Source organism: Lactuca sativa, chromosome 3 (genome assembly GCF_002870075.4).
Source record: "Lactuca sativa cultivar Salinas chromosome 3, Lsat_Salinas_v11, whole genome shotgun sequence".
NCBI classification, from domain to species: Eukaryota; Viridiplantae; Streptophyta; class Magnoliopsida; order Asterales; family Asteraceae; genus Lactuca; species Lactuca sativa.
Genome location: NC_056625.2, coordinates 104,181,996 through 104,208,771, shown reverse-complemented (window position 1 = coordinate 104,208,771; position 26,776 = coordinate 104,181,996).

Below are 26,776 nucleotides of genomic sequence, written 5' to 3'. Positions count from 1 at the left end.
TAAACTCAACTTTGGACCCGGAGGTTTAGTGACCTACTCGACGAGTCGGGAAACCGACTCGACGAGTAGGAGCTGTCTAGAAAAACCCTAATATTTAGGGTTTGCACCCTATTTAAACACTTTATCTCGTCCCAAACCAGCCTCCAACACCCCTCCCAAATCAAAGAAGCCCTAGATTGAAACCTTCACCTTGTTTGAGTGATCTAGAGCCATTTTGTGTGTATTTTGTGGTGGTTTGAAGTTTGAATGAGAGAAGGAATCTTGGAAGATCAAGGGAAGACTAGTAGATCCAGAGGTTTTGAGTTATTTCCATCACATTCAAGGTAAAAAGCTTTAATCTTGACTTCACATTTGATAGATCTCCTCTAGGGCTTAGATCTTATCGTTCTGGGGCATTTCTAAGGCCATATTCGGATTGAGTGTGTATCATAGAGCTACACTTCAGATCTTGAACCATTGAAGGTTCCCATGTCATAAAGGTGCCAACTTCATGGCCATGGGAAGCCCATGCATCTTTTAAACCCCTTTTTATGGACTTTGGAACAAAAAAAACCCCATGCATGGACATCAAGTTCGTAGCTTTACGTATGAAATGGACCCTAGGAGGTCAGATCTATAGTTTTGATGCTTAAAGGCCCATTATAATCCACTGTATGGTTTTAGACTAGGAGGGACTCGACGAGTCGCTTGGGTGACTCAGCGAGTCGGGACGCATTTTTCCCAAACGTCTTCTAGAAATGGTTTTGGTTGCGTGGAAGGAACACTCAGCCTGCTAGGGGTTCGTTTTGGACCTGGGAATCATAGGACTCGGCGAGTGGATGAACAGAATCGGCGACTTCAGGGCAATGTCCCAACCTCATCAAGACGGAATCGACGAGTTCAAGGAGAACTCAGCGAGTCATAGACTAGACTCATTCTTTTAGATAAAGATGAACTCGACGAGTTCAAGAACGAACTCGGCGAGTCGATTGAAGATAGTAAGTTGTGTTGTTGAAGGAGAACTCGTCGAGTTGTTGCTAGGCTCGACAAGTAAGGACGGGATTATGGCAGTAGATAGACATGGGGACTTGGTGAGTTGGTGGACCAACTCGGCGAGTCGAGTCAATCAGATGCTGAATTTGACTAGGGATTTACATTGACTTTGACTTGGAATGGGTTGACCCTTGAAAAGGGGTTATGAGTATTAATTAGTAATCAAGAAAGCTCGTTACGTAGGGATTAAGGAGTAGAGACGAGTTGATTCCCGTGTCGAGGACGGTGCAGATACTACATGACATCGAGGTAAGTTACCTTCTAGTAGGAGTGGGTCTAAGGCACCAAGGCTAGCCCAGTAGTAGTGATTATGGTTTAGACGATTGCATTTGTGATAATCGTCTGGGTTGCTACTACCTGGTATGTTTATGTGCTAGCATGATATGTTATATGTGATAGTGGTAGTAGGATGAACTAGTCCCCGGATTTCAGTTGTTAGGACCGAAGGGTAGGTCAGTACCCCAGAATGGCTTGACACGGGTAGGTCAGCACCCTAAAATGGCTTGACACGGGTAGTTCAGCACCCCAGAATGGCCGGACCGCGTAGGTCAGGCACCCCAAAATTTCCCGGAAGTATGTATGCTTTGTGTTTGTATGGTATGTGGTACGATAGGGGAACTCACTAAACTTCGTGCTTACAGTTTTAAGTTTTGGTTTCAGGTACCTCTTCAGCTAAGGGGAAGGAGCCGACAGGGTAGCAGTGCATCACACACACATGATTTCCGCTTTGAGAACCCTGGGATTGTACTCTAATATTTTACTATCTGATGATATGGTTTTTGATACTTGTGATTCGTGACTTGATGTTTGAAATGATAACAATGATGTTTTCAGTAAACTCTTTTCATAAAGTAATATAATTAAGCAAAAAAATTTGGGTCTCGATTTTGGGATGTTACAAGTTGGTATCAGAGCCTTGGTTTAAGGGATTCGGGCACACCTTCGGGGGTGATTGAACTCAAATCAAAGGCTCGAAGTATTTTTACAAGAAAAATAGTTTTCTAAAATTTAATATAAGGAGTTTTGAGAAAGAACAAGGTGTGTGATGCGTGCAACCGGCCGAGCTCAAGTAAGTTTTCCCAAGATTCCGATACATGTTATGATATGATATGGTATGATTATGAGAACTGCATGCTAGATTAGGGCTAAGGATCTAGGAAGATGCCTGATATGCTTGCTATATGTGCTTTTTGAGCTGCAAGATTTTACTGGTTAGTCAGTTATATGATAGTTTGGATAGAGTATGTCTGATTGGCTTGCTCAATGCCCGAATGTTGTTGATCTGGGCTAATAGGTTTTCTAAATATCTTTAGTTAACTAATAAATGAATACATCACATTGCAAGGATTGAATCATTTCAGAAGGTTAAGTTTGTCCCTACTTCGCAGCTCTTGACTGAGTCCAACCGTTGTAGGGTAGGACCCCTCATTCGAAGAATTATCTAATCTTGGTTATATGTAATAGTATTTGTGAGCTAGTTAGGTATAGGTAGCAGGAACCTCTTACACAGCTGATGGCAGAGAGTGGATTGGAGAGTTGCCCTAGGGTGAGCCTAGGACGAGATTAGAAAAGAGTGCAGAAGTAGTAGAAGAGATTTGGTGAAGTCGAAGAAATCCTCGACGAAAGTACGGATAGATGTGGAAGGTAGTATGGGCCCGTACTACTTAAAGTACAGGATCCGTACTCGAGTCAAGGAGGGCATAGACGGAATCAGGGAACTGTAGACTGTATGTGACCTCCTAAGGTTCATGTATGATTCTGATGGTTATGTGTTTTGTTTTAGAATGGTGATGATCACACGTTATGGAGGGGGAGGTTTAGGATCAGGATCGAGTTCGGGGGCAGTGGATGAAAGACTACGCGAGTTCATCGCGTTTGTGATCACGAGAGGTATCCTTGAGTCGACCCCGATGATTTTCTGGTCGATCAAGGAAGGGATCATTGAGCTGATGGAGGATCGCCTCAGAGCGTTCCGGAGTGACATGGAGTCTAGCTAGTCGGGTACGTGTACACTGTCCTTTAAGGACTTCAGGGAGAGTGGTGTGCCGTATTTCCACGGGGTTAAGGACCCCATTATTGCCAGGATATGGATTGCAGACATTGAGTCTGCATACTTGATGAGCTTCTGCCCAGAAGGGTCGAAGGTCAGCTATGTTGCGGGATGTTTAAGAGATAGGGTCAGGGATTGGTGGGAGTCAGTTGGTGACTCACTGGGAGCCTCAGCTATTGAGGCTATGACTTGGTCGGACTTTGTGACCAGGTTTTGGGCCACGTTTGCATCGGTCGTGGAGCTTCAGCAGCTGGCCAGGGAGTTCCTTGATATGAGGCAGACGACAGAGACAATGGTTGAGATTACCTCCAAATTCCGGGAGAGGGCCTTATTGGTGCCCCAGTATACAGGAGATGAGGATATGCGGAGGACCCGCTATCACGATATGTTGAGAGTTGGTATCCGGGAGCATGTCAGCTTCTTAGCGTGTCCGACCCTAGATTCCATGATTTCCAGGGCGAGGGAGATGGAGATTGATTTGGAGCACATCAGGAAGAGAAAGGCAGAGACAGAGCAGGATACTGGGGCTTCGGGGAAGAAGCCCAAGGGATCCGACACTAGGCTGAAGGGCCAATCGGCCAGGGCCGCTGCAGGAAATGCGGCAGGCTGCACGAGGGAGCTTGTAGAGTGGGATCGTATGGCTGCTACAAGTGCGGCAAGACGGGGCATTTCAGTGCAAACAAGGATGATCTGATGCGTAGGGACAAGGTTTGAAGAATTCTAACCTTGAGTTAATGCTTAAGATCAATGTATGCTTCCTGTAAGTAGATATTTCTAGTCGAGTCTGCATAGACTAGTCAAGTCTGAGATCAAGTGTTCAACAAGTATTCAAGCCATAAATGATAGATAGAATATTGATCAAAGTAAGGTTAATAAATGAGGAACAAGAAGAATGTTGCAAACAATAAATGAACTAAATGTGAAGAATAATGCTAAAATGTTTTGAATAATCCGTCACTTGAACTTGTATTCAAAGCTCCTTTAAATAGGAGTAAAGGTTACATGCATCGGACCATAAGACTAACATAGGACTGGACAAAAGAATTACCCCTGACATTCTGATTGTCTATTATCATAAAAAGACTAATTCCTATGAAATGTCTAATCAATAGAAAGTGACAAAAATATTTAATGCAAGAAAAGGATTGACTTCGAACATACACCCATTCCGGAATCAACAGCCATTCCGGAATGTCTTCAGCAAAACTGCTTCAGACTGATCTTCTATTATGGAGAACCATTTGATCTACACTATCACCACTTCGGAATGAGATTGCTAAGGTTCACTTTTAGGTTCCGAAAATCTCCCCCTAAGTGAACTTAGCAACCCTAATGACTTCAGCTTTATTATTCCTTGATGAAAGTGTCAGAACGAAACAACCATTCACTGACTTCAACATACCACTTCAGCTGACTGATGAATTTTTCTTTGACATGCTCAGGAGCTTCGGACCTGGATGCTCGACTGATAAACTTGTTGAGAGCTCTTTTTGGAACCAAGTGTTTATCCTGGACTCGGAAAAATTCCTTCTTGTTAGTGTTTCTTGGGTTGTAGAAAAAAACCCAGGACGGGATCATCAATTGGTCCTTCTGCAAGTATCTCAGCTTCAGGCAGCACATAATCAATTTTATTGATGAAGTCTTGAGTTCCATACAAGTTTGCTAATTGGAATTCGCATCAACATAATTATGTGACATAATCTTTGAGGAAGTTTATAGCAGCATGATAAGCACCTATACTCGTATCATCAATCTGAAGGATCCAAAAGTGAGCAACAATTATTAGAATGTCATTTGGATTCATCGAAGGAAAGTCAGCATCGGTGATGGTCTTGTAGCTTGGTTTGTCTCAGACAAGGTGGTACCAGAACAATGGGCAATGAAGTTCATACTTAACCTGGATCTTTCTGCCAAATCCAGAGATCTTGGTGATTCTTTTCCTTGACCAAACTTCCTTTAGAGGAAGTACATTCTTGGTGTAAAAAGTCTTCAGTCTTTCACGCTCAGTCCGGAGTGTGACTTCCGAGTTGTCATCAGGATGGAGATGAGCGAACTTGATGTAGAACTTGTTGAAGGGAGAGAGAGGAAGATCGAGCTGTTTTGAGTCATCAGAAGGAATGTCATAATATATAAGAGGTACTATATCGACATCCTTGAGAATGCCTTCTCTGCAAAGAGGAGAGATGCCTCGCCTCGGATCAGGATTCTCTTTAAGGGCTTGGATCCAGATATTTTCCTCTAGAGCTTTGTTTATTTGTTCTTGAGATCATCCTAATTTCTTCTTTGAAGGATGTCCGGATGAGTAGGCTTGAGAACATTCAATGACTGGCTTTTTGCCTTTGTCTTTGTGATGGCAGAGATAATGAGCTTTAATTTTTCATCCACCACAAATTCCCGGGATGAATTCGGAAGAGGCTATTCTGGAATGTCGTCAGGGGTCCAGAGTGGAGAGCCTTGATCGATCGGAGCTATCTTTGGGGCCGGAACTGTTTGTGATATCATTGAAGGAGTGGCTCGGAAGGCTTGAACGGTGAGAAGAGTTTTTGCTTTAGCCATCTTGATACTTCTTTGAAGTACCTCAGTCAGAGTTAATGGTCAATTGACTGCAGACCAGATTTTCTTCGCTTCTTCTGTCAACTCTTTTGTGGGAAATTTCCTTGGAGCCTCAATTGCTATAACCACTTTAAGTCCTTCATCTTCTTCACTATCTTCTTCATCATCCTTATTGACATCCTCAATTATCTTTGGAGAGGATTCAGATAGGATCTTCAGGTCATCATCATCAATATCTTCTTCATCCCGGAGTGCAAACTCCGACACGGATTTCCAGGCTCTGCTTGGCCTTTTCCCCCTTTTGCATCGGTGACTCTAGAAACCGGTGCAAGCAAAATTGTTTCCTTTAACTCAAAGAATTTCTCGAACACCTTCTGAAGACCGGTGTTGAGTTGAAGAGTAAGAGTATCATAAGCAGTTGAAGTTGGGGCTTGAGCTTTTTGGTGAGCAAACATTTCTTCCAGAATCAAGATCATTTCATCGAATTTGTGGTTCGGAACATCGACAATGTGCCAGGCTGCTTTAATCAGCTTGAGAAGAACTTGCTGCATGATGAGATTCATCCCATCCTTTTTCCGTATTTCCTTCCCTAGCCGCTGAATCTGCTTCTCATGGCCAACATGTGTTTTCTTGATCAGATCATTAGTGGCAGCGACTAGGTCATCATGAACTTTGAGCATGTTGGTGATGGTCTCCAAATAGTGATCGACAGAGGTATCATATTTGTGTTCCACCTCTTCGATTGTGTGTTTGAGTCATAGGGAGATGAGTTGATCCAATTGAGCTTCACGATCGATAGCTGAAGGTCTAGACTGATTGTTGATAGATTGGAGGATGGCATCAAGTTTGGAGTCCAGTCCGGAAACCTTATCATCGATTTCGAGTTGCATCCGGATATGGGTGCCTCAAGGGTGTCTACCTTTTTCATTGTATTGAACATATTTTCCTGAATTTTCAAGAGGGAAAATGGATCGATATGATCTCCTGCTGATGATCCAGTTGAATCGCTTGAGAGATCATGTTCCAGATTGGTTTGGTGATCAGAAGGACCAATTTTGGTAGTGGCATCATCTTTGAGTTTGGGAGAAGACTCAGTTTCCGGAGTCAATGATGAGGATCCGAAGTCAAATGTTAGCTTAGACGTTGTGGCCTTGGATTGAAACTGTTGGGAGGTTTGGAATGGTGTGATGACGACATTTGCACCTTCTTCATTATAGAGCACATCTTCTGAAATCTCCTCATCAGAGGGAGAGAACTGAGTAGCTTGATTGGTGGTTTGATTTGGCGGAGTTTCATCAGTGGTAAGCTCGTGGTCTGTTTCATCATCAGTAGGAGGAATGAAGGTCTTATTGCTTTGTGATGCCCTTTTTCTCATGGAAGTGAGAGTTGATTCCACCTGAGCACGAGTGAGGTCTGGATGCCTCTTGCGAGCCCTGTCTATAAGATCATCATATGAATTGTTAGTTGCACCCGATTGTCCTTTATTTGTAGTGGATATCAAACCGGTTGAGGCATCCAAAGTTAGAGGGACAACTCCTTCTTCGGAATGCTTGGGGTCCGGAACAGGGGTTCTAGACTTTGCTTGTGTAGAAGTGATAAGGATATCAAAATGGACACGTGAGTGTGTTCCAGGGGAGCAAGGAACTTTTTTCAACATCTAAATCACCTTTTTGAGAAGGTGAGGGTGGTTTATGTGTAGACTCCCTGTGATTGTGTGCATGTGATATTGAATCATCGACGGGTACCTCAAATGAGTGGGCAGGTGGGGTGATCTGGTGGCCAAAGTCAATCGAAATGTCATGGGCATCTTCTTTTTTAGAGGAAGAACCGACTTTTGATCTCTTTTTATGCTTTGAATTCTCAGGAGATGATTTTCTTTTGCCTGCTTTCTTGGTCTTCTTGATTCCTGAAGGTGTTGGCTTAGCCACTTCTAGAGTGGGCTCAATGGGGACTTGGGTAGACTGTGTTGGGACGTACACAGTCTAAGTCCTCAAATGATTTTCTAAATGAATAGATCCGGAAGGGATAAGGTCCAACATGTGTTGAGGTAACTGATGTGAATTATGAACATTGGTTTGGCTTGCGGAATTAAATAACACACAATGAACATGTCGATTTCGGTGTTTAAGAGATGCATTCGATTATGTATGTTGTTACAAAAAGGGATCTAGATCTAAATCTACATAAATAACACACACTTACACACTCAATTTTACATCTCTCAACCACACCTCCATAAGTGGTATGAACCCACCTTATATAGAGGTGTTTACATCTCTCTCTCTCTCTCTCTCTCTCTCTCTCTCTCTCATTCTCTATCTCATGTCACAAGGCTAATGCACCACATACAAGTGGGTCTACAAAAGTCAACCCATTTACAAAGTCATACATGGATAACTTTGTACCACAACATTCTCCCCCTCAAAGTTAGGAATGGACAACCCACTTCAAATCTTCCAAAATCGAGCAACTACGCGATCCAAGCCTCAAGCGTGACACATGTAGAGATGAACTTCAAATCTTCAATTCTTCCATGATTCTTCAATTTGGGTTCTAGGATGTGAGACCGTACGAATCGAGCATCAACGAATAATCAAGAGCTTCTCAAACTCCAAATAATCACCCTAAAGTTGAGCATAAAAACACACCCCAAAAATCTTCAATAAGTCCAAACCCATCTCGAACCGAAATCATTTCCGAATCTCCAATCGCATCATTTCATAAACTTCAAAAATTCAAGGTCACTTCGGTTTTCAAGTTCGTGTAATATGAAAAAATCAACTTCGAATTTCCATATAAAATTTCCCCCTTTTTATAATCGAAATTTTATTATCAAACCATCAAGGAAAGAGAACGTGCTCTATTCGGAATTTTTCATGTCAAAACTCCCCCTTAACATGTGGCATAAACTTTTTGCTTCAATCTGGAAAATCGAAAAAATCTCCAATTTTTGGCTTCGTTCACGGACCGCCTTTGACAAAATTTCTCAAAAATGAGTAGAAATTGTCAATTTCAAAATTCTGCAGTGACCCGGTGCGCCAAAACAACCAAAAATGCAAAACTCTCCCCCTTTTCCAAAGTTGGGTAAAAAGCGTCAATTTTTATAAACTACAAGGGACAAAAGAGTGCCCTAGTCCCTTCCTTTTGCGATGAAACTAGCCTAGACTCGTACCGTAATGTATGTAGGACTAGAAAACATCCCAAGAACTCCAAGAGTAAGGCGTTCACGGCCCAAGAAGTTCTTGGACCGTGAACCCCAATCAAGAGTGCCAAAGTGTGCTTTAACTCTTCATAAGCCTTGGACACTATCCAAGATTCATTCCTAGTTAAGTTAGGGACTTGAAAACACCAAAAACACCATACCCATGAGAGATTATGGCTGTAATATCTAAGGGATTTGGTTCTAGGGCCTTGAATTCCTCAAAGGAGTTGAAAGGTGTCCTAATCTCTTCCAAGGACTAAGCCATCAAGTAGAAATGCTTCTTAGGGTCTTGTAAAGCCTCAAAACATCAAATGGTCATGGAATTATGAGGTTACGGCCGTAAAACCATGAGTTTACGACCGTAAACTCATTTTTTGAGGACCTTAGGATCGTGAACTCCCTTAGGGAGTTTTCCTTGAACCCTACACCCATTAGCCATACCCTACAACACTTAGATGCAATCCTTGTTATCCTTAAACACTTGAAACAAAATATTTTTAGGTTCTAGAGTGTCCCAACGTGATTTATTAGTTATAAATTGGCTAATTAGTTATATATGTGTTTATTATATGATAACTAGCCTCGCGTGTGTGTACAAGTCTCCATTTGTCACCTAGCATCGTATCCGACACTTCAATCCAATCCACTCACTGCAGGTGACTTCATACCCCTTGAATTAACCTTTTAAATGTTTCTAAATGTTTGTAAATGCTTTATGGGGGGAATACAAGTTGAAACATGCTAGTTATTATATCAATCACATGTGATTAATAATTAACATGCAAATGGATTTACTATATGTTAACTGTTTTACCAAACAGATTTTTTCAAATGACTTCCTTAAACGTTTTTAGATGTTTAAAACTCTTTATCAAACTGTCTTACATTCTGCATGTTTCTTTTCAAACTCTATTAAAAATGTATTTCAAACAAAGGTTTTCTTTATACTTCAAATATTTATTCAAATAAATACTTTCAAACCGATTTATAAATTGACATCAAGTCGATATTTTCTTAGATATTAATCTTTTTCAAAGGTTTTACAAAACTTCTTTTATGCTTTTATATTATCAAATGCATGCCCACATGTGTATAGTTATATAAGAAATGTTTAAAGGACTTCGGAAGGCTAACCCGCTTTATTTCCTTTTCCCCATTGGGATGTGGTCTGGTAGGGTATCGGGTATCCGTCCAAATGTCGTCTAAATATTCGTTATATATTATGTATATATATGTAGACATAAAAGTGCCTTCCGTCAGTTCAGTACCTTTGGCTAGCAAAGGTATACTTTCGTTGATACTTGTACATTTCTAGTAACTATTATAGGTATAGTTAGGAGATACTACTTGCTATTCCTATTACAAGGAATTACACCAGAGTCAGTTCAATCATGAGTCCATACGAATGCATGTTGTTTGTAGAGATACACTTACTTGGGTACACTTACATAGATACACTTACTTTGATACACTTACATGAAGACCTTTACATAGATACCTTGTTGAAAGCATGCTTGTATATGTATAGTTATATAAATAATGTTTAAAGGACTTAGGAAGGCTAACCCGCTTTATTTCCTTTTCCCCATTGGGATGTGGTCTGGTAGGTTATCGGGTATCCGTCCGAAGGTCGTTTAAATATCAGTTATATATTATGTGTACATATATAGACATAATAGTTCAAGTCAGTCGGTTCAGTGCCTTTGGGTAGCAAAAGTATACGTTCATATACTCCTAGTAAACTTTTAGGTATATACTTACTTACAACAGGTCTCGTAAGAAGACTACTTACTTACAGCGGGTTTCGTGAGAAGACTACTTACTTGCTTACTTTCAAAACAGTAGGGTCTTGATAGAAGACTACTTTCAAAAATGTAGGGTCTTGGTAGAAGATTTCTTTTATAGGGATCATAGGGATTTCTAGGGTTATTCAAACGCTTTCCATTACTTACAAACATTTTCATACTTATACGACTTTCTTTCAAAACAATGTCAAAACTCTCATTTCAAGTTTTACAAATCAAAGACACATTAATACTTATGAATTCACCAGCTTTTTGGCTGATACTCGCTTTCAAAATAACTTGTATTCTCAGGTCACAAATAGACAAGTACGAAGACCAGGTTTGTGAAGACGAAGCAGTCCAGACTCGTCTTATTCTGATTATTCATTTTATTGTTGTATCTTATGAAAGAACATGCTTGTAACTAAAATTATACTATTAATGCAATGGATGATGTTGTTGCTTGTTTACTACTTTACATTGTTGTGATACATTAGATGATGTCCTCTGCCCCAGAACGTTTCCGTCGTTCTCGGTTTTGGGATGTGACAAATTGGTATTAGAGCATTGCTTATAGTGAATTGAGTATATCAACCCATAAAAGCTATACTAATTATAAATACATAGGGATTAAAAATACTCTGACCAAGAGTTTATACTTTAAAATAATACAATATTTGATTAAGTATACGTGTCTGCATTCTTACTAAAATCAGTATCACTAGGACAGCACAAAAGAATTACAATTGTTGGGCAACACAAGTGGACTTAGACACATATAATCAAAACTGGGAAGATATAGCCTGATCAACTATATTATCCGAGGGTTGACTAGCATGTGCCTAAGTAAAGTTGTGTGGTTGCAACAAGTCTAAAATCTTACCAACAATACCACAATGAGATCAATAAAACATAAACCTAAAATACTATAGGAGTATTTGCTGTTACTATAAGTACATTATACTTGAGAACTAAAAAGGATCTTCATTTCTAAGTTGATAGTTGCTAAGTGGATACACTAAGGCTATGTGTAACTAGGATGTTATAGACTTAGAATCTGTGAAAATTTTACTTTACCCCTATTCTTTGTGAATTTGGAGTTAAGGTCATTTATTCGAAGGCCTATCCTGTTGAAATTACATATGACTGGTATGCACTTTACAAATAGCGATGTAACTAATGAAGATTTTCTAATAATTATCTTAGTTAGTTCTTATCACCCCTTTTCTCGCACTCACATTATCGTTGGATTCTATCCCTACGACAACCCGTACTACCCTAACCACAGCAACGCCGGAGGACTCGGAGAGGAACCAAAGAATGATCACCCTGCTGAAGACCTTTCTGATGGTTTTCACCGCAGATAGAACCTCAACGACTTCTCTCTAGGACATAACCTAGTTATGTAAAACTCTGGTCTAATTTCCAATCGCTAAAAATCTTAGACCTTTGAGGCCTTAATTAAGTCGTAGTCCTGTCAAAATTTTTCCATCTGAGTTAATGTAAGGCCTCCTACACCATTTTCCCGAGCATGCTATCGTCTGTTAGTTCTAGATCTACATTCAATCATGATGCTGGGCTATGGAGAGTTAGTCCATGAGTCATTCTCATCAAATTTCATATTCGAATTCTTATCATTGTTCCTATCTTTTAAACTTATAGTTAAAAGATGCCGACACGCAGAAATCCAAGGCAAAACCCTAATAACGAAACACCAATAGCACCACCTCCTCCACCACCTCTACCACCCCCTCAATTTGATGTTGCCATGTTCCAAGTAGCTTTCACAACGGCAGTAGCGGCTGTCATGTCATCCATCAATGCTCTTGTCCCTAGTGGGTCGGGAACAGGTGCACCTCCTTCCCACTATGGCGAGAGCCATGGACATCCCTAGGAGTGCACCTATAAAGATTTTTCGAATGCCAAACCCCTGAATTTTGATGGAACCAGAGGAGTGATTATTTAACGCTATGGATAGAAAAGACGGAAGCAGTCTTTGAGATCAGCGCCTGCCTAGAGAACAACAAGGTCAAGTTTGCTGCTTGTACCTTTGCAGGAAGAGCTTTAACATGCTGGAATGGCCATGTTAAGTCCCTGACACTAACAGTGGCAAATTCGATAAGTTGGGAGAACTTAAAGATCATGCTGATGAAAGAGTATTGCCCACGAGGAGAGATTCAAAAGCTCGAACAGGAACTCTGGAAGCTTAGGATGGTTGGTACATAAATATCAACCTATACGGGGAAATTCTGCGATCTGGCAATTCTGTTTCCCGATATGGTTCCTACTGATAACAAGAAAATAGAGAGATATATTTGGGGATTGTCTCCCCAAATTCAGTTAAGTGTGTTATCATCGAGGCCTGATACTTTAAAAAGTGCCAAAGAACTAGCACAATCTCTTATTGACCATGGAAACTACTGGAACTCAATAATTGTTGTTCAAGATCAGCAAAAAGAAAACAACTCCGGGAAACAAGGTGGGAACTAGAGGAAAGACGAGTCCTCACAAGAATCCTCAAGGAAACAACACCAGGTTATAGTCCATGCTGCTACGGTACCTACAATAGGCCCTGCTAACTCATTACCAGCAAAGCCTTATGCTGGTAATCTCCCGAAGTGCAATAAATGCAACTATCACCACCATAGACCTTGTCGAGAAATGCAGTGCTTAAACTGCAACAAAAAGGGACATACCATACGTTACTACAAGAATCCAGCAAGACCGATCAACCAACTACCCAACGAAGGTGTGAGCCAGGCTTGCTACGGATGTGGCAAGGTGGGTCATTACAAAAGGGATTGCCCAGGAACAGCGAATACAGGCACAGACGGAAGGATACTAACAATCACCGCTGCCGGAGAGGCTACTCCGAACCCACGTTAAAATATATGAGCCATTCGTTGTAACAGACTCGTGAACTATTTAAACAACTAGTGCCAATCGAGTCATAACTTTTGCGAGATTCCGTTAGAAAGGGATGCTCGTGCTGCGCATACTTGCCTTTTGTAGTATACCTAGTTCGCAGCAATAGTCTTGTAATAAATCTATAGTACTGTAATTCTGTTAAAAGTTTCATTGTTGGGTTTTGCATGTAACGCCTTTATGATCTAATCTAATGTCTTTATCATTCCAAGTAGTTCGACATTGTCATTTGGCTAGATTCCATTCGATCCTCACAATACCAGTTCGTGCGTAAATCTCTTTCTCCGAAACCGTCTATCTAGTAAAGTCGTCGTCCCAGAACTCCGAAGTACTCATGCGTAGAGTACCTCATTTTTCTAAATCTTTTCTGAAGAAACCTCGTCAAACCACCCCGCTATAGCACTCGTCCAGCAGACCAAGTTCGAGCACAGAGGCTATGGACAAATACAACCCACCTATTACTATTTAGTGTATACGCAAGGTTGGTATATAATTATGATTACGCAGACATAGTATGTGTGTTTCCGCCCTTTCTCCTGTTCCCCGTTGGGTTGTGGACCTGGGGCAGAGTCGCACATCCGACAGTCCTACTAATCCTAATCATATACGGCTTGAATACACGAGGTGATGATAGATGGACCAAGTATGAATCCTGTCAAGAACACCAGGGCAGAGTTACCAGGTTTACGAGTAGGTATTCTGCCAATCAGAAGAGCGCAATCCCAGTAGTTATGTTAAGAAATCTAATTTCGAGACGAAATTCCCTCTAACAGGGGGATGATGTGACAACCCGAAAATTCCATTATGTACTACATATCAAGTCAATAGAAGTAAGAATAGTTACTGTTAACTTTCATATGATTTGGGATAAGTTTTAACATTTTATGATTTACACTTTAGGAGATGCCAGGAGAGGGGATGCTATTAGGGTTATTGTGCAACAATGACATTTCATACTCCAAGAGATTGGAATTATATGCCCCAAACATAGATTTTGCGGTCCAAAACCCTAGGGGTATATATATGGTCCTTAGCCATATTTATTCATTTGTTCCATTTCCAACTAAAGAAAAGCCAAATTCTCTCTCACGGATCTTCGGCCTCTCGTCCCAAATCGTGAGTACTTCTATCTAAATTTATTATAGGGCTTGATATGTGTCTAATAACCTAGAAATCATATGAAAACAACAAGATCAAAGAGTTTACGGCCCAAGAACATCTTGGACCGTAAACCTTTCTTTAAGGGACAAAAGAGTGCCCTAGTCCCTTCCTTTTGCGATGAAACTAGCCTAGACTCGTACCCTAATGTATGTAGGACTAGAAAACATCCCAAGAACACCAAGAGTAAGGCGTTCACGGCCCAAGAAGTTCTTGGACCGTGAACCCCAATCAAGAGTGCCAAAGTGTGCTTTAACTCTTCATAAGCCTTGGACACTATCCTAGATTCATTCCTAGTTAAGTTAGGGACTTGAAAACACCAAAAACACCATACCCATGAGAGATTATGGCTGTAATATCTAAGGGATTTGGTTCTAGGGCCTTGAACTCCTCAAAGGAGTTGAAAGGTGTCCTAATCTCTTCCAAGGACTAAGCCATCAAGTAGAAATGCTTCTTAGGGTCTTGTAAAGCCTCAAAACATCAAATGGTCATGGAATTATGAGCTTACGGCCGTAAACCCATGAGTTTACGACTATAAACTCATTTGTTGAGGACCTTAAGGCCTTGAACTCCCTTAGGGAGTTTTCCTTGAACCCTACACCCATTAGCCATAACCTACAACACTTGGATGCAACCCTTGTGATCTTTAAACACTTGAAAAAAAGTATTTTCAGGTTCTAGAGTGTCCCAACATGATTTATTAGTTATAAATTGGCTAATTAGTTATATATATATATATATATATATATATATATATATATATATATATATATATCTATATGTGTGTGTGTGTGTGTGTTTATTATATGATAACTAGGCTCGCGTGTGTGTACAAGTCTCCATTTGCACCTAGCACCGTATCCGACACTTCAATCCAATCCACTCACTATAGGTGAGTTCATACCGCTTGAATTAACCTTTTAAATGTTTCTAAATGTTTTAAATGCTTTATAGGGGGAATACAAGTTGAAACATGTTAGTTATCATATCAATCACATGTGATTAATAACTAACATCCAAATGGATTTACTATACGTTAGCTATTTTACCCAACAGATTTCTTCAAATGACTTCCTTAAACGTTTTTACATGTTTAAAACTCTTTATCAAATTGTCTTACATTCTGTATGTTTCTTTTCAAACTCTATTACAAATGTATTTCAAACAAAGGTTTTCTTTATAGTTCAACTGTTTATTCAAATAAATACTTTCAAACCGGTTTATAAATTGACATCAAGTCGATCTTTTCTTAGATATTAATCTTTTTCAAAGGTTTTACAAAACTTCTTTTATGCTTTTATATTATCAAATGCATGCCCACATATGTAAAGTTATATAAGAAATGTTTAAAGGACTTAGGAAGGCTAACCCGCTTTATTTCCTTTTCCCCATTGGGATGTGGTCTGGTAGGGTATCGGGTATCCGTCCGAATGTCATCTAAATATTCGTTATATATTATGTATATATATATGTAGACATAAAAGTGCCTTCCGTCAGTTCAGTACCTTTGGGTAGCAAAGGTATACTTTCGTTGATACTTGTACATTTCTAGTAACTATTATAGGTATAGTTAGGAGATACTACTTGCTATTCCTATTACAAGGAATTACACCAGAGTCAGTTCAATCATGAGTCCATACGAATACATGTTGCTTGTAGAGATACACTTACTTGGATACACTTACCTAGGTACACTTACGTAGATACACTTACTTTGATACACTTACATGAAGACCTTTACATAGATACCTTGTTGAAAGCATGCTTGTATATGTATAGTTATATAAATAATGTTTAAAGGACTTAGGAAGGCTAACCCGCTTTATTTCCTTTTCCCCGTTGGGATGTGGTCTGGTAGGTTATCGGGTATCCGTCCGAAGGTCGTTTAAATATCAGTTATATAATATGTGTACATATATAGATATAATAGTTCAAGTCAGTCGCTTCAGTGCCTTTGGGTAGCAAAAGTATACGTTCATATACTCCTAGTAAACTTTTAGGTATATACTTACTTACAGTGGTACTCGTGAGAAGACTACTTACTTACAGCGGGTCTCGTGAGAAGACTACTTACTTGCTTACTCTCAAAACAGTAGGGTCTTGATAGAAGACTACTTTCAAAACAGTAGGGTCTTAGTAGAAGATTTCTTTTATAGGGATCATAGGGATTTTTAGGGTTATTCAAACGCTTTCCATTACTTACAAACATTTTCATACTTATACGACATTCTTTCAAAACAATGTCAAAACTTTCATTTCAAGTTTTACAAATCAAAGACACATTAATACTTATGAATTCACCAGCTTTTTGGCTGATACTCGCTTTCAAAATAACTTGTATTCTCAGGTCACAAATAGACAAGTACGACGACCAGGTTTGTGAAGACGGAGCAGTCCAGAGTCGTCTTATTCTGATTATTCATTTTATTGTTGTATCTTATGAAAGAACACGCTTGTAACTAAAATTATACTATTAATGCAATGGATGATGTTGTTGCTTGTTTACTACTTTACATTGTTGTGATACATTACATGATGTCCTCCACCCAGAACTTTTCCGCCGTTCTCGGTTTTGGGGTGTGATAAATACAATCACGAAATCCACAGCACCATTTTAACGAAAGTTTTGCTTGAAATGGCGAAAATTACAAAGTTTCATTAGTCCCGGTACCACCAAATCTTTCGATTATATATTTCACCAACCCAAATTTTCGAAATCACAATCCATCTCCTTTTCGTTAATAAACTAACACATCGATTCCAAACTAATGAATCCAGATTCCAAATCTTCGAAAGTTATCAACACTAAAGAATCTCGGGTCCTTCGCGACTCACCATCAATTCTCGATACTAGTCCTTTCATTTCTATTAACAAACCAAAGCGAAACTTCTCACACATCAAAATCACTATCCCCAAATCAAATTCCTAAAGACATAGCCTTTGCTTTTCATTTTCAACCCAAATCGATGTCATAAACACAAATACCATCGCTTCGTTAATAATCAACTCCCCAATAACGAAATCACAGTATTCATTCTCATCATACAAAATCAGATATCCAGTCGACTCAAAATTACCAGATCAACATCGATTTCGTTATTCTCTCTGTCTTCTAAACCCAACAAGCGAATATTGATTCCATCACCGTTTGTAACGAAGCCTTCCTTTTCATTCAATCCAACATATCTATTTGCAAAAATAACAATTACGAGACCCATTCAACACCAAAACATGCGAAATCTTATTTCCAGCTGCAAGACCTTCAAACTGAATTGCAATTTCATCTTCCTTCTTCCCATTAAACATTCTAAAAGCGAATCTAGTGTTCCATTTGCAATATCCATCAAACAACAAACTTTCGAAATCACAAATAACCCTTTCTTTTCCATTGATTCCAGTATTGATTTCGTAAGAACAACGATTTTGACTTTTTCATCTCATATTTGACTTTTCGAATTTGTCAATCAAGAAATGCAAATTGAAAACTTTTTAATTCAAGTTCAGTTCAAAAAAGTTGTTCGAACAATTCTTCATCACTTGTTCATCATGTTCTTGTCCAAGATTTACAAAAGCTCAAAATCAATTTCCGATTTCAAAGTTTAGATGCGAACAAACTCGATTTCATCATACACAAATCATCTGAAACCGAAAAATCGATAATACGATTAATGGAGAAAATCGATTTGAGACTGGGTAAAATCACACGGATCATTAATTGAAGAAATCAAGGGAAAAACGTATTTTAACTCTGGAATCATCAATTCGATCATAATAATTCCGACCGATTTCAAGAACAATATGAGTTTGCTACCAAACTTGATCTTCATCAACAATCCCCAAGAAATGTTTACTGTAAAGATAAAGGCGTAAAATGATGTCTATTTTGAATTTGGACTTGATCGAAACAGATATTGAACAGTTAAGGATTGATAATTTGGCTTATGAAATGAAATTTGATATTAAGTGAATAGTGCAACAATCAAAACATTTCGATTTGAAAGATTCGAATGAATTAAAACTTTTGTTTTTGGCTGAGCTTGATCTAAGCAAAAAATTTATTGGATCATCAATGGGGTAAAAACGGATTAGATCCATTGAAACAAAACGATCAACATTCAAAAATGTAACACACGATTCAACAAAATTAAGAGAGATCATAGAGAGAGACTCACCAAAAATGCTCCAATTGTGAGAAATTTTGCCAAACCGAGAATCATTCTTCAAAAAATCATGTTGATCTTTGAAGACCCGCTCTGATATGTCTAAGTCATAAACACAAAGTTTTGATATGTCTAAGTCATGATTGGTTTGATCAATGACCTCTTGGACATACGTCATTGTGTGTAAAATGTGTTAGAAGTTTGAGATGAAAAAGGTTGTTTCACAAAATCAATTGTACCTCTATTGTGTTTGGACCAAACAAAAAACTCTTAACTCATTTGAGAAGAGTTAGGTAGCTCAGTAGATTAATGTGAATGCAAGCCTGATTGGGAAGAAATTTTCGTAATGAAAAATTTCGTTAAGGCTTTCGAAATCACACATTGAGTCAATGGAGGCTTGAGTCGACATGCTGCAGCATGCTTCTAGGGACATCCTAACTAGTATAAACTTTCTAAAATTTTCCTTACCCTAAAAATACAAGCATGACCCTTGTAAAACTTCCTTGGAATCTGCACTAAGAAAGAAAAGACAATACAAAATAACAAAAATCTTTTTGCTCTTTTATGTTTTTGAAAAGAAAGAAAATATTTTTGTGTTTTTAAGTTTTTCGAAATTTAAAACAAATAACAAATGAAAATATTTTTGGTATTTTTGATTTTTCGAAAAGAATACAAATTAAGGAAAATATTTTTGGAATTTTCAAAAAATTTTCAAAATGAAATACAAACAAAAATTTAAGAATGTACCAAACTAACGAAACTTTTCTTTCCCATATGTCGAAAACGAAGCGTATCAAAGCGCTGAATATGAAAAGTAACTTCTGAATGGTTAATACTATACACATCTGAACCATTCAATAATATGCCTCTGAATCGACACTTTTTCTTCTTCTTTCTTTGTTATTCTTTCGAAAGTAGTCCTGGAACCGAACTTGCTTCAATCATTACCAATTCTGTCAAAATTCTAACAAATGAGTTTTCGTCCAATGCTTTTGTAAAAATATCAGCAAGCTGATCAGTTGTTTTTACAAAATGAACTTCAATATTTCCATATTCCACATGATCTTTAATGAAATGATAACGAAGTACAATATGTTTGGTTTTCGAATGTTGTACTGGATTATGACAAATGCATATAGCAATTTGTGAATCACAATACAATGGAATCTTTTTCATATTAATTGCATAGTCACACAATTGACTCTGGATCCATATGATTTGCTAAGTGCAAGCGGCAGCTGCAACATACTCAGCTTTAGTAGTGGAAATTGCAACACAAGTTTGCTTTTTCGATTGCCAACTTACAAGCTTCCCATCTAACAAGTGACATCCTCCACTTGTACTTTTTTGATCAAGTGTACATCCTCCCAGATTTGCATCCGAAAACGCTTGAATGAAAAATCCTGATTTCGAACGATACCACAATCCTAACGAAATTGTTCCCTTCAAATAACGAAAAATATTTTTCACTGCAGTCAAGTGTGGTTCTCTTGGATTTGATTGATACCTAGCACAATTACATACAAAAAACATGATATCAGGTCGACTTGTTGTAAGATAAAGCAATGAACCTATCATACTCCTGTACAAAGTAAGATCAACAGCAGGTGTGTTTAACGAAGGTGTTAACCTTGTTCCAACTGCCATTAGTACTCTTAACTTCGTGCTATTTGTCATTCCAAATTTTTCGAGCAAATTCCTGGTATATTTTTCTTGATTGATGAAAATTCCTTCTCTGCTTTGATGAATGTTTAAACCAATAAAATTATTGATTTTACCCATCATGCTCATTTCGAATTGGCTTTTCATCAAACATTCGAATTCACTAGACAAACCAGGGTCAGTAGAGCCAAAAATAATATCATCGACATCAATTTGAACATGCATCAGATCATTCCCAACTTTCTTTCGAAATAATGTGGGGTAAACTGATCCTTGTTTAAATTTCGATTGTTTCAAAAAACTGGTAAGACTTGCATACCAGGCTCTTGGTACTTGTTTTAACCCATATACTGCTTTATCTAAAATATAAACATGATTGGGATATTCTTCATTTATGAAACCTGGAGGTTGTTCAACGTAAGCTATTTCTTCTAGTTCACCATTGAGAAAAGCACACTTCACATCCATTTGATAAACATAAAAATCTTTGTGAGCTGCATAAGCCTAAAATATTCGAACAGCCTCGAGTCTTGCGACATGGGAAAAGGTTTCTTCATAATCGATACCTTCTTGTTGCGAATATCCTTTAACAACTAATCGTGCTTTATTTCGAACAATATTTCCATCCTTGTCAGTTTTATTTTTGAAAATCCATTTTAATCTGACAATTGAAACATTTTCAGGTTTAGGAATTAACCTCCAAACCTTGTTTCTATCGAATTTAGCAAGTTAAGATTGCATTGCTACAACCCAATCTGAGTGCTCCATTGCAACCTTAACTGTCTTTGGTTCTATTTTCAAAATGAAAACATTAAACATGCAAAATTCTTGACGAGCATTTAGTACCTCATTCTTAGCATGAATTTGAGCTCTTGTCAAAACTCCATCTTGTGGATTCCCAGTGACTTGTTCTTTTGTATGATTTCTTGTCCATTTTTCCAAAGGTTGATATGTTGGATCAAAGTCTAATGCTACATCTTCGTACATTTCTTCATTTTCAGATCCTGCAATAGAATTATTATCATTTAGTTCATGAAATTCATCGTTTTCATCAAGATTTATCGTTTTAGTATCATTATGCTCCCCCTCAACATTATTGTCATTCTGATGCTCCCCCTCGAAACTTTCATTTATATTGCTATTCTCCTCCTGGAAAGGATGCTCCCCCTCAACATGTGAGGGTATTTGCAAGTGCTCCCCCTCCACTTGTGCATCTAGCATACTTTCTCCATTAGTAGTTGTATCTGATGTGATTGTCGAATCATCAGTATGTTTCGAAGATTCTGGAGTTTGATTATCTGCAGCATGGACTTCAGCATCTGCAGCCTATCTTGAACATCAAAAATTAAATCATAATCGAAATCAGATGAATTACAACTTTCAGACTCATCATTTTATTCATCAATAATTGGTTTTTGTCCAAAATGTTTTTCAACTTGTTTCACATAATAATCATCAAAATTGAGGTTAAAAGTTTCTTCAACTTTTCTTGTTTGCTTATTCAACACTCTGTATACAACCGAATTATTTGAATATCCCATAAATATTCCTTCACCAGTCTTAGCTTGAAATTTCGAAAGATTATCTTTGAGATTCATGATAAAACACCTGCAACCAAACACATGAAAGAATTTAACATTTGGATTTCGGTTATTTATGATTTCATTCGGAGTTATATTGAAATGGTGATGAATAAAGGATCGATTCTAAGTAAAACATGTTGTCGAAACTGCTTCTGCCCATAGATATTGAGGAAGATTCGCATATGTCAACATTTTTCTTGCTGCTTCGCAAAGAGACCTATTCCTCCTTTCAACCACACCGTTTTTTTGTGGTGTATATGGCGATGAGAAATTATGTGAAATTCCTTTCTTAGTTAAGAACAAATCAAGCACATTGTTTTAAACTTGGAACCATTATCACTTTTGATTTTTCGAACATTCTTTTTCAGACTAGTCTCAATTTTCTTGATAAATTCAATCATTGTCTTAGCGACTTCAGATTTTAACCTGAGAAAATACACCCAAGTAAATCGTGAAAAATCATCAACAATAACCAAAATGTATCGTTTCTTGTTGCTAGTTTCAACAGTTGATGGTCCACAAAGGTCAATATGAAGAAGTTCCAACGGTTCAACAATTTTCGAATCTATGACAATTGGATGTCCTTTTCGATGTTGTTTTCCTGGTTCGCAAGCTGCACATAAAGTATCATTGTCAAACTTTAGAACAGGTAAACCTCGAACAAGATCTTCTACAACCAACTTATTCAGATTTCGAAAGTTTAAATGAGATAAACGTCGATGCCACAACCAGCTAACATCAGATGAAACTTTCGAAAGTAAACAAACTGAGGGATTCCCAACAATAGGTTTGATGTCAAGAGTAAACATATCGCCAAATCTTTTTGATTTCAGCAAAACTTCGTTCGTCTCAACCTTAGAAATGATACTTCCTTCTTCGTTAAACAGAACTTGATTGCCAGTGCCCACAACAAGTTGTGAAACACTTATCAAATTATGTTTAAGACCTTCAACATAAGCAACACGATTCACCGTAAATTGTCCATTTGTTACTTTGCCATAACCTTTAACTTCACACTTGTTATTATTTCCAAACTTCACTACTCCTGCATTTTCCAAACTTCTAAAATCATACAAATTCTCCCTCCTTCCAGTCATGTGACATGAGCAACCACTATCAATGTACTATTTCTCATCATATTGCTCATAACATAGTAGCTGCAATTAGTAAAAGAATTTAGGTACCCAAGGCTGTTTGGGTCCTTGGTCATTAGTTTGAAAAAGTGAATGAAATTTAGAACCTAAAGCCCAATTTTGAACTTTGGTTTGAAAGTATCAATTAAGTTGACATCATCAATTAAAGATATCGAAACATAATTTTTCGATAGTTTTGCACTTTCACTGACTTTCTTCCCGTGCTTCTCAGTGTGTTTTTCCTTTGAGATTGGTTGCCATATTTGATCTGGAGTATTTGATTCTTTCGAAGATGAACTTCCAGATGAAGTATCGTTCAAATACTGTTCATAAGCCAGCTAGATTTGATGTTGAGAAAACTTTCCCGATTGATACTTTTTCCCTTTTTCCTCAAGCCAATGATTGATTGTTTCCACCCCAGTTGAACTTTTGTATACGAAACTTTAGTGGCTTCGTGTGCATATGGATTTGGAAATTTTGGTTTTTGTGGAATAAACTTTCCAGATGTTTTGGATTTATCATTCACTATTGTTTGATTGTCTGTAAACTTTCGAACGTTTTCAAATTTTCGAACATTGCCAAATTTTCGAACATTCTCAAACTTTCGAACATTGTCAAATTTTCGAACATTCTAAAACTTTCAAACATTGTCAAATTTTCGAACATTCTCAAATTTTTGAACATTGTCAAATTTTCGAACATTCTCAGATTTTCGAATATTCTCAAATTGACGATCATTAGCAAAATTTCGATTTGTTCTATTTGAAGAAAATTTGTTTTGATCGTTTGTTGGCTTTGGAAACGATGAATTTGAAGTTGAAAACTTTTGTTGGCCTTTTGAATGAAAATTCTTTTATTTCACATTTGTTTGAAAAATCTTTGAAGATGTTGGTTTTGAAAACTTTGTTGAATAATTTTGAGAATCAGACAAAGTTGGTGGAGTGGGATTTTCCTTTTTATTCGAACAAGTTGATAACTTTTTTTGTACTGATTTAGACACCCCTTTTTCAGACTATTTGTTGGTTGGTATTTTTGATTGCTTTTCATTTAACACTACTTGCCAAAAAAATTCTTTCGTGCCTGTGTTTTCGAAATACCTTTTTCATTTGAAAATATTCAACAAGATCCTTAAAATCTTGTGAATTAAGTTTCACATTCTCATTTGTTTCATTAGATTCTTGTTTCAAAATCTCTTTTGTATTTTCTTGTTTTTCATCCCATTTTCGTTGTGGTTTTTGTCTTTAAAAAACACACGAATTCTTTGTTAGATTATTTTCGATAGTGCTTTGGTTTGAAAAGAATCATTTGCCTGATGTTTTCTTGTTATCTTCTTTGACCATTTTGTTGAACTCTGGTTTGATGTTTTCAACATTTCCAGTAGTGACAAACACTTGATTTGGCAATACAACATCATCTGTACACTTAAAATTTGGATACACAACAGTATTTGTTTCCAAATAATGAGCACCTTTTTCAGATAAGACTTTGTCGAAATTTTCAGTGTCTCCAAACACTTGATGTTTCATTTGAAACATTCTTTTCTGTTTTAGAATTGTTCGACATTTCTTCTTCATTCTCATCATCACTTCTATCCGTTTGACTGTCTTTTACACTCACATGATTAGGGTCACAAACATTCGAAGTAGAGGGTCTTTCAGTGTTATCCTCAACCATCGAATCATCTCAAATTTCTTTACCTTTTGACTTAGATGTGACATTAATGACATATAACTGAGAAAAATCGACACTTTCCTCCTTCTCAATTTCACTGATTTCCCTAAAACTGTCAGAATTATCATCAATATCAGCAAACTTAGATTGAGATTCAAGTTTCGAATTCTCAGTTCTTTTCAAAATTTTGAGTTGTTTACTTTTGGTCAAAGTATCATTCACTATTTCAACAAGTTCATCAGCATTTAAAAATTCATTGTTGGGTAGTGAAGCTTATTTTGTATTGCGTCTTTGGGCTCGGTTAATAGTCCAATATTTTGTACTCCGGTTTGGGCCTGTCCAACCGTGAGCCTGTTAGGTTTACTATATAAGAATATGCTTGCATGCATATTAGGTTAAGGATAGAGATATATAGAATACAATTGATAGAAGGCGATAGCATTACAGGTTTCTTTATCGTTCGTGTAAACCTTCTAACCCTCTACAGTTGATGTTCTTGATCGAGCTCTTCTGAGGGTTGTTTTATAATCATTCGACACGTTTGATTCATTCTTGAGTTGTTCATTATTTTCGTGTTCTTGTTGTTTAATCTTTTTTTACCTGTTTAAGATCTAATCGATCTTCAAGATTATAATTTAATCTCATCAATTGGTATCAGAGCAGGAGGCTGTGTAATCGATACACTTCTTTTCTGTGAAAAAGGTTTCAATTAGGGTTTTCCGCAATTACTGATATTTATTGAGCTGTCATCTCATTAATGACGTATCTTGATATTTATTGTTTTGCCCTAATCTGATTTATTACAAGTCTGATCTTTGAACAGGTTATTCAATCATAATGGACGAGTCGCAATCGAATCCCATCAATATTTCCAACAGCATTGGATCAACCACGAAGATTCCCATCCTATACACCCATGATTATGAAGTCTGGGCGCATCACTTTGAAGACTATGTTATAGGATCTGAGGATAATGGATACCTCATCTGGGAAGCAATTATTAATGGACCGTTTTCTCACTCTGCAACGTCAAGGATTATTAAAACTCAAAAGGAGTATAATGATCTACTGAAGGACGTTAAAGATATTGCGCAAGATGAAAAGGATAAATTCCAGTGCAATATCAAGGCGTTAAGATTGATAAGATTCGCCCTTCAGTCCGACACTTTCAGGTTAGTAAGTTCATGCACGACGGCAAAGGAAGTTTGGGATAGACTTCGTGAACTGTACTCTACAGACGAGGATCTTGAACACTCTATCCAAACCTTACTCTTATCTGAGTTTGGAGAATTCAGGCAAGGAGCCGAAGAAACTGTGACCCAAACGTTCGATCGCTTCAATCATCTTCTCAGCAAGATGATCAAACATGACATCGAAAGGAAGCTTATCGAGCAGAAGGTTACGTTTCTAAATGGTCTAAGATCAGAGTGGAGAGCAGTGGTGTCTACAGTTAAAGCCCATGAGCAGTTTAAATCATATTCTTTGGCGAAACTGGTGGGTATTCTCAAGTCTCAGGAGAAGATTGTGCTGCAGGAAAAGAATGTTGTCTCAAGCCTAGGTTCGTTGGCCCTCCTGTCAAAAAGTAAAGCTGTGATGGAGGACGAAGACCTCAACTTGGAGGAGTATGACCTCACGTCTGAGGATTATGCTATGATGGTGTCTAACCCCAATAGGTTCATTAAGAAGAGATTCCCCAGCAACAAAAACCGAAACTGGAAGGGGAATTATAGTTCAGAAAAGGTTAACAATGAACCGAAGGTTGAAGAGTCTAAGAAGGAACCGAAGGCAGAAGGTGATTCAGGAGTTAGCTGTTACTACTGTGGAGGGAAAAACCACTATGCTAAGGATTGCGTCCTCAAAAA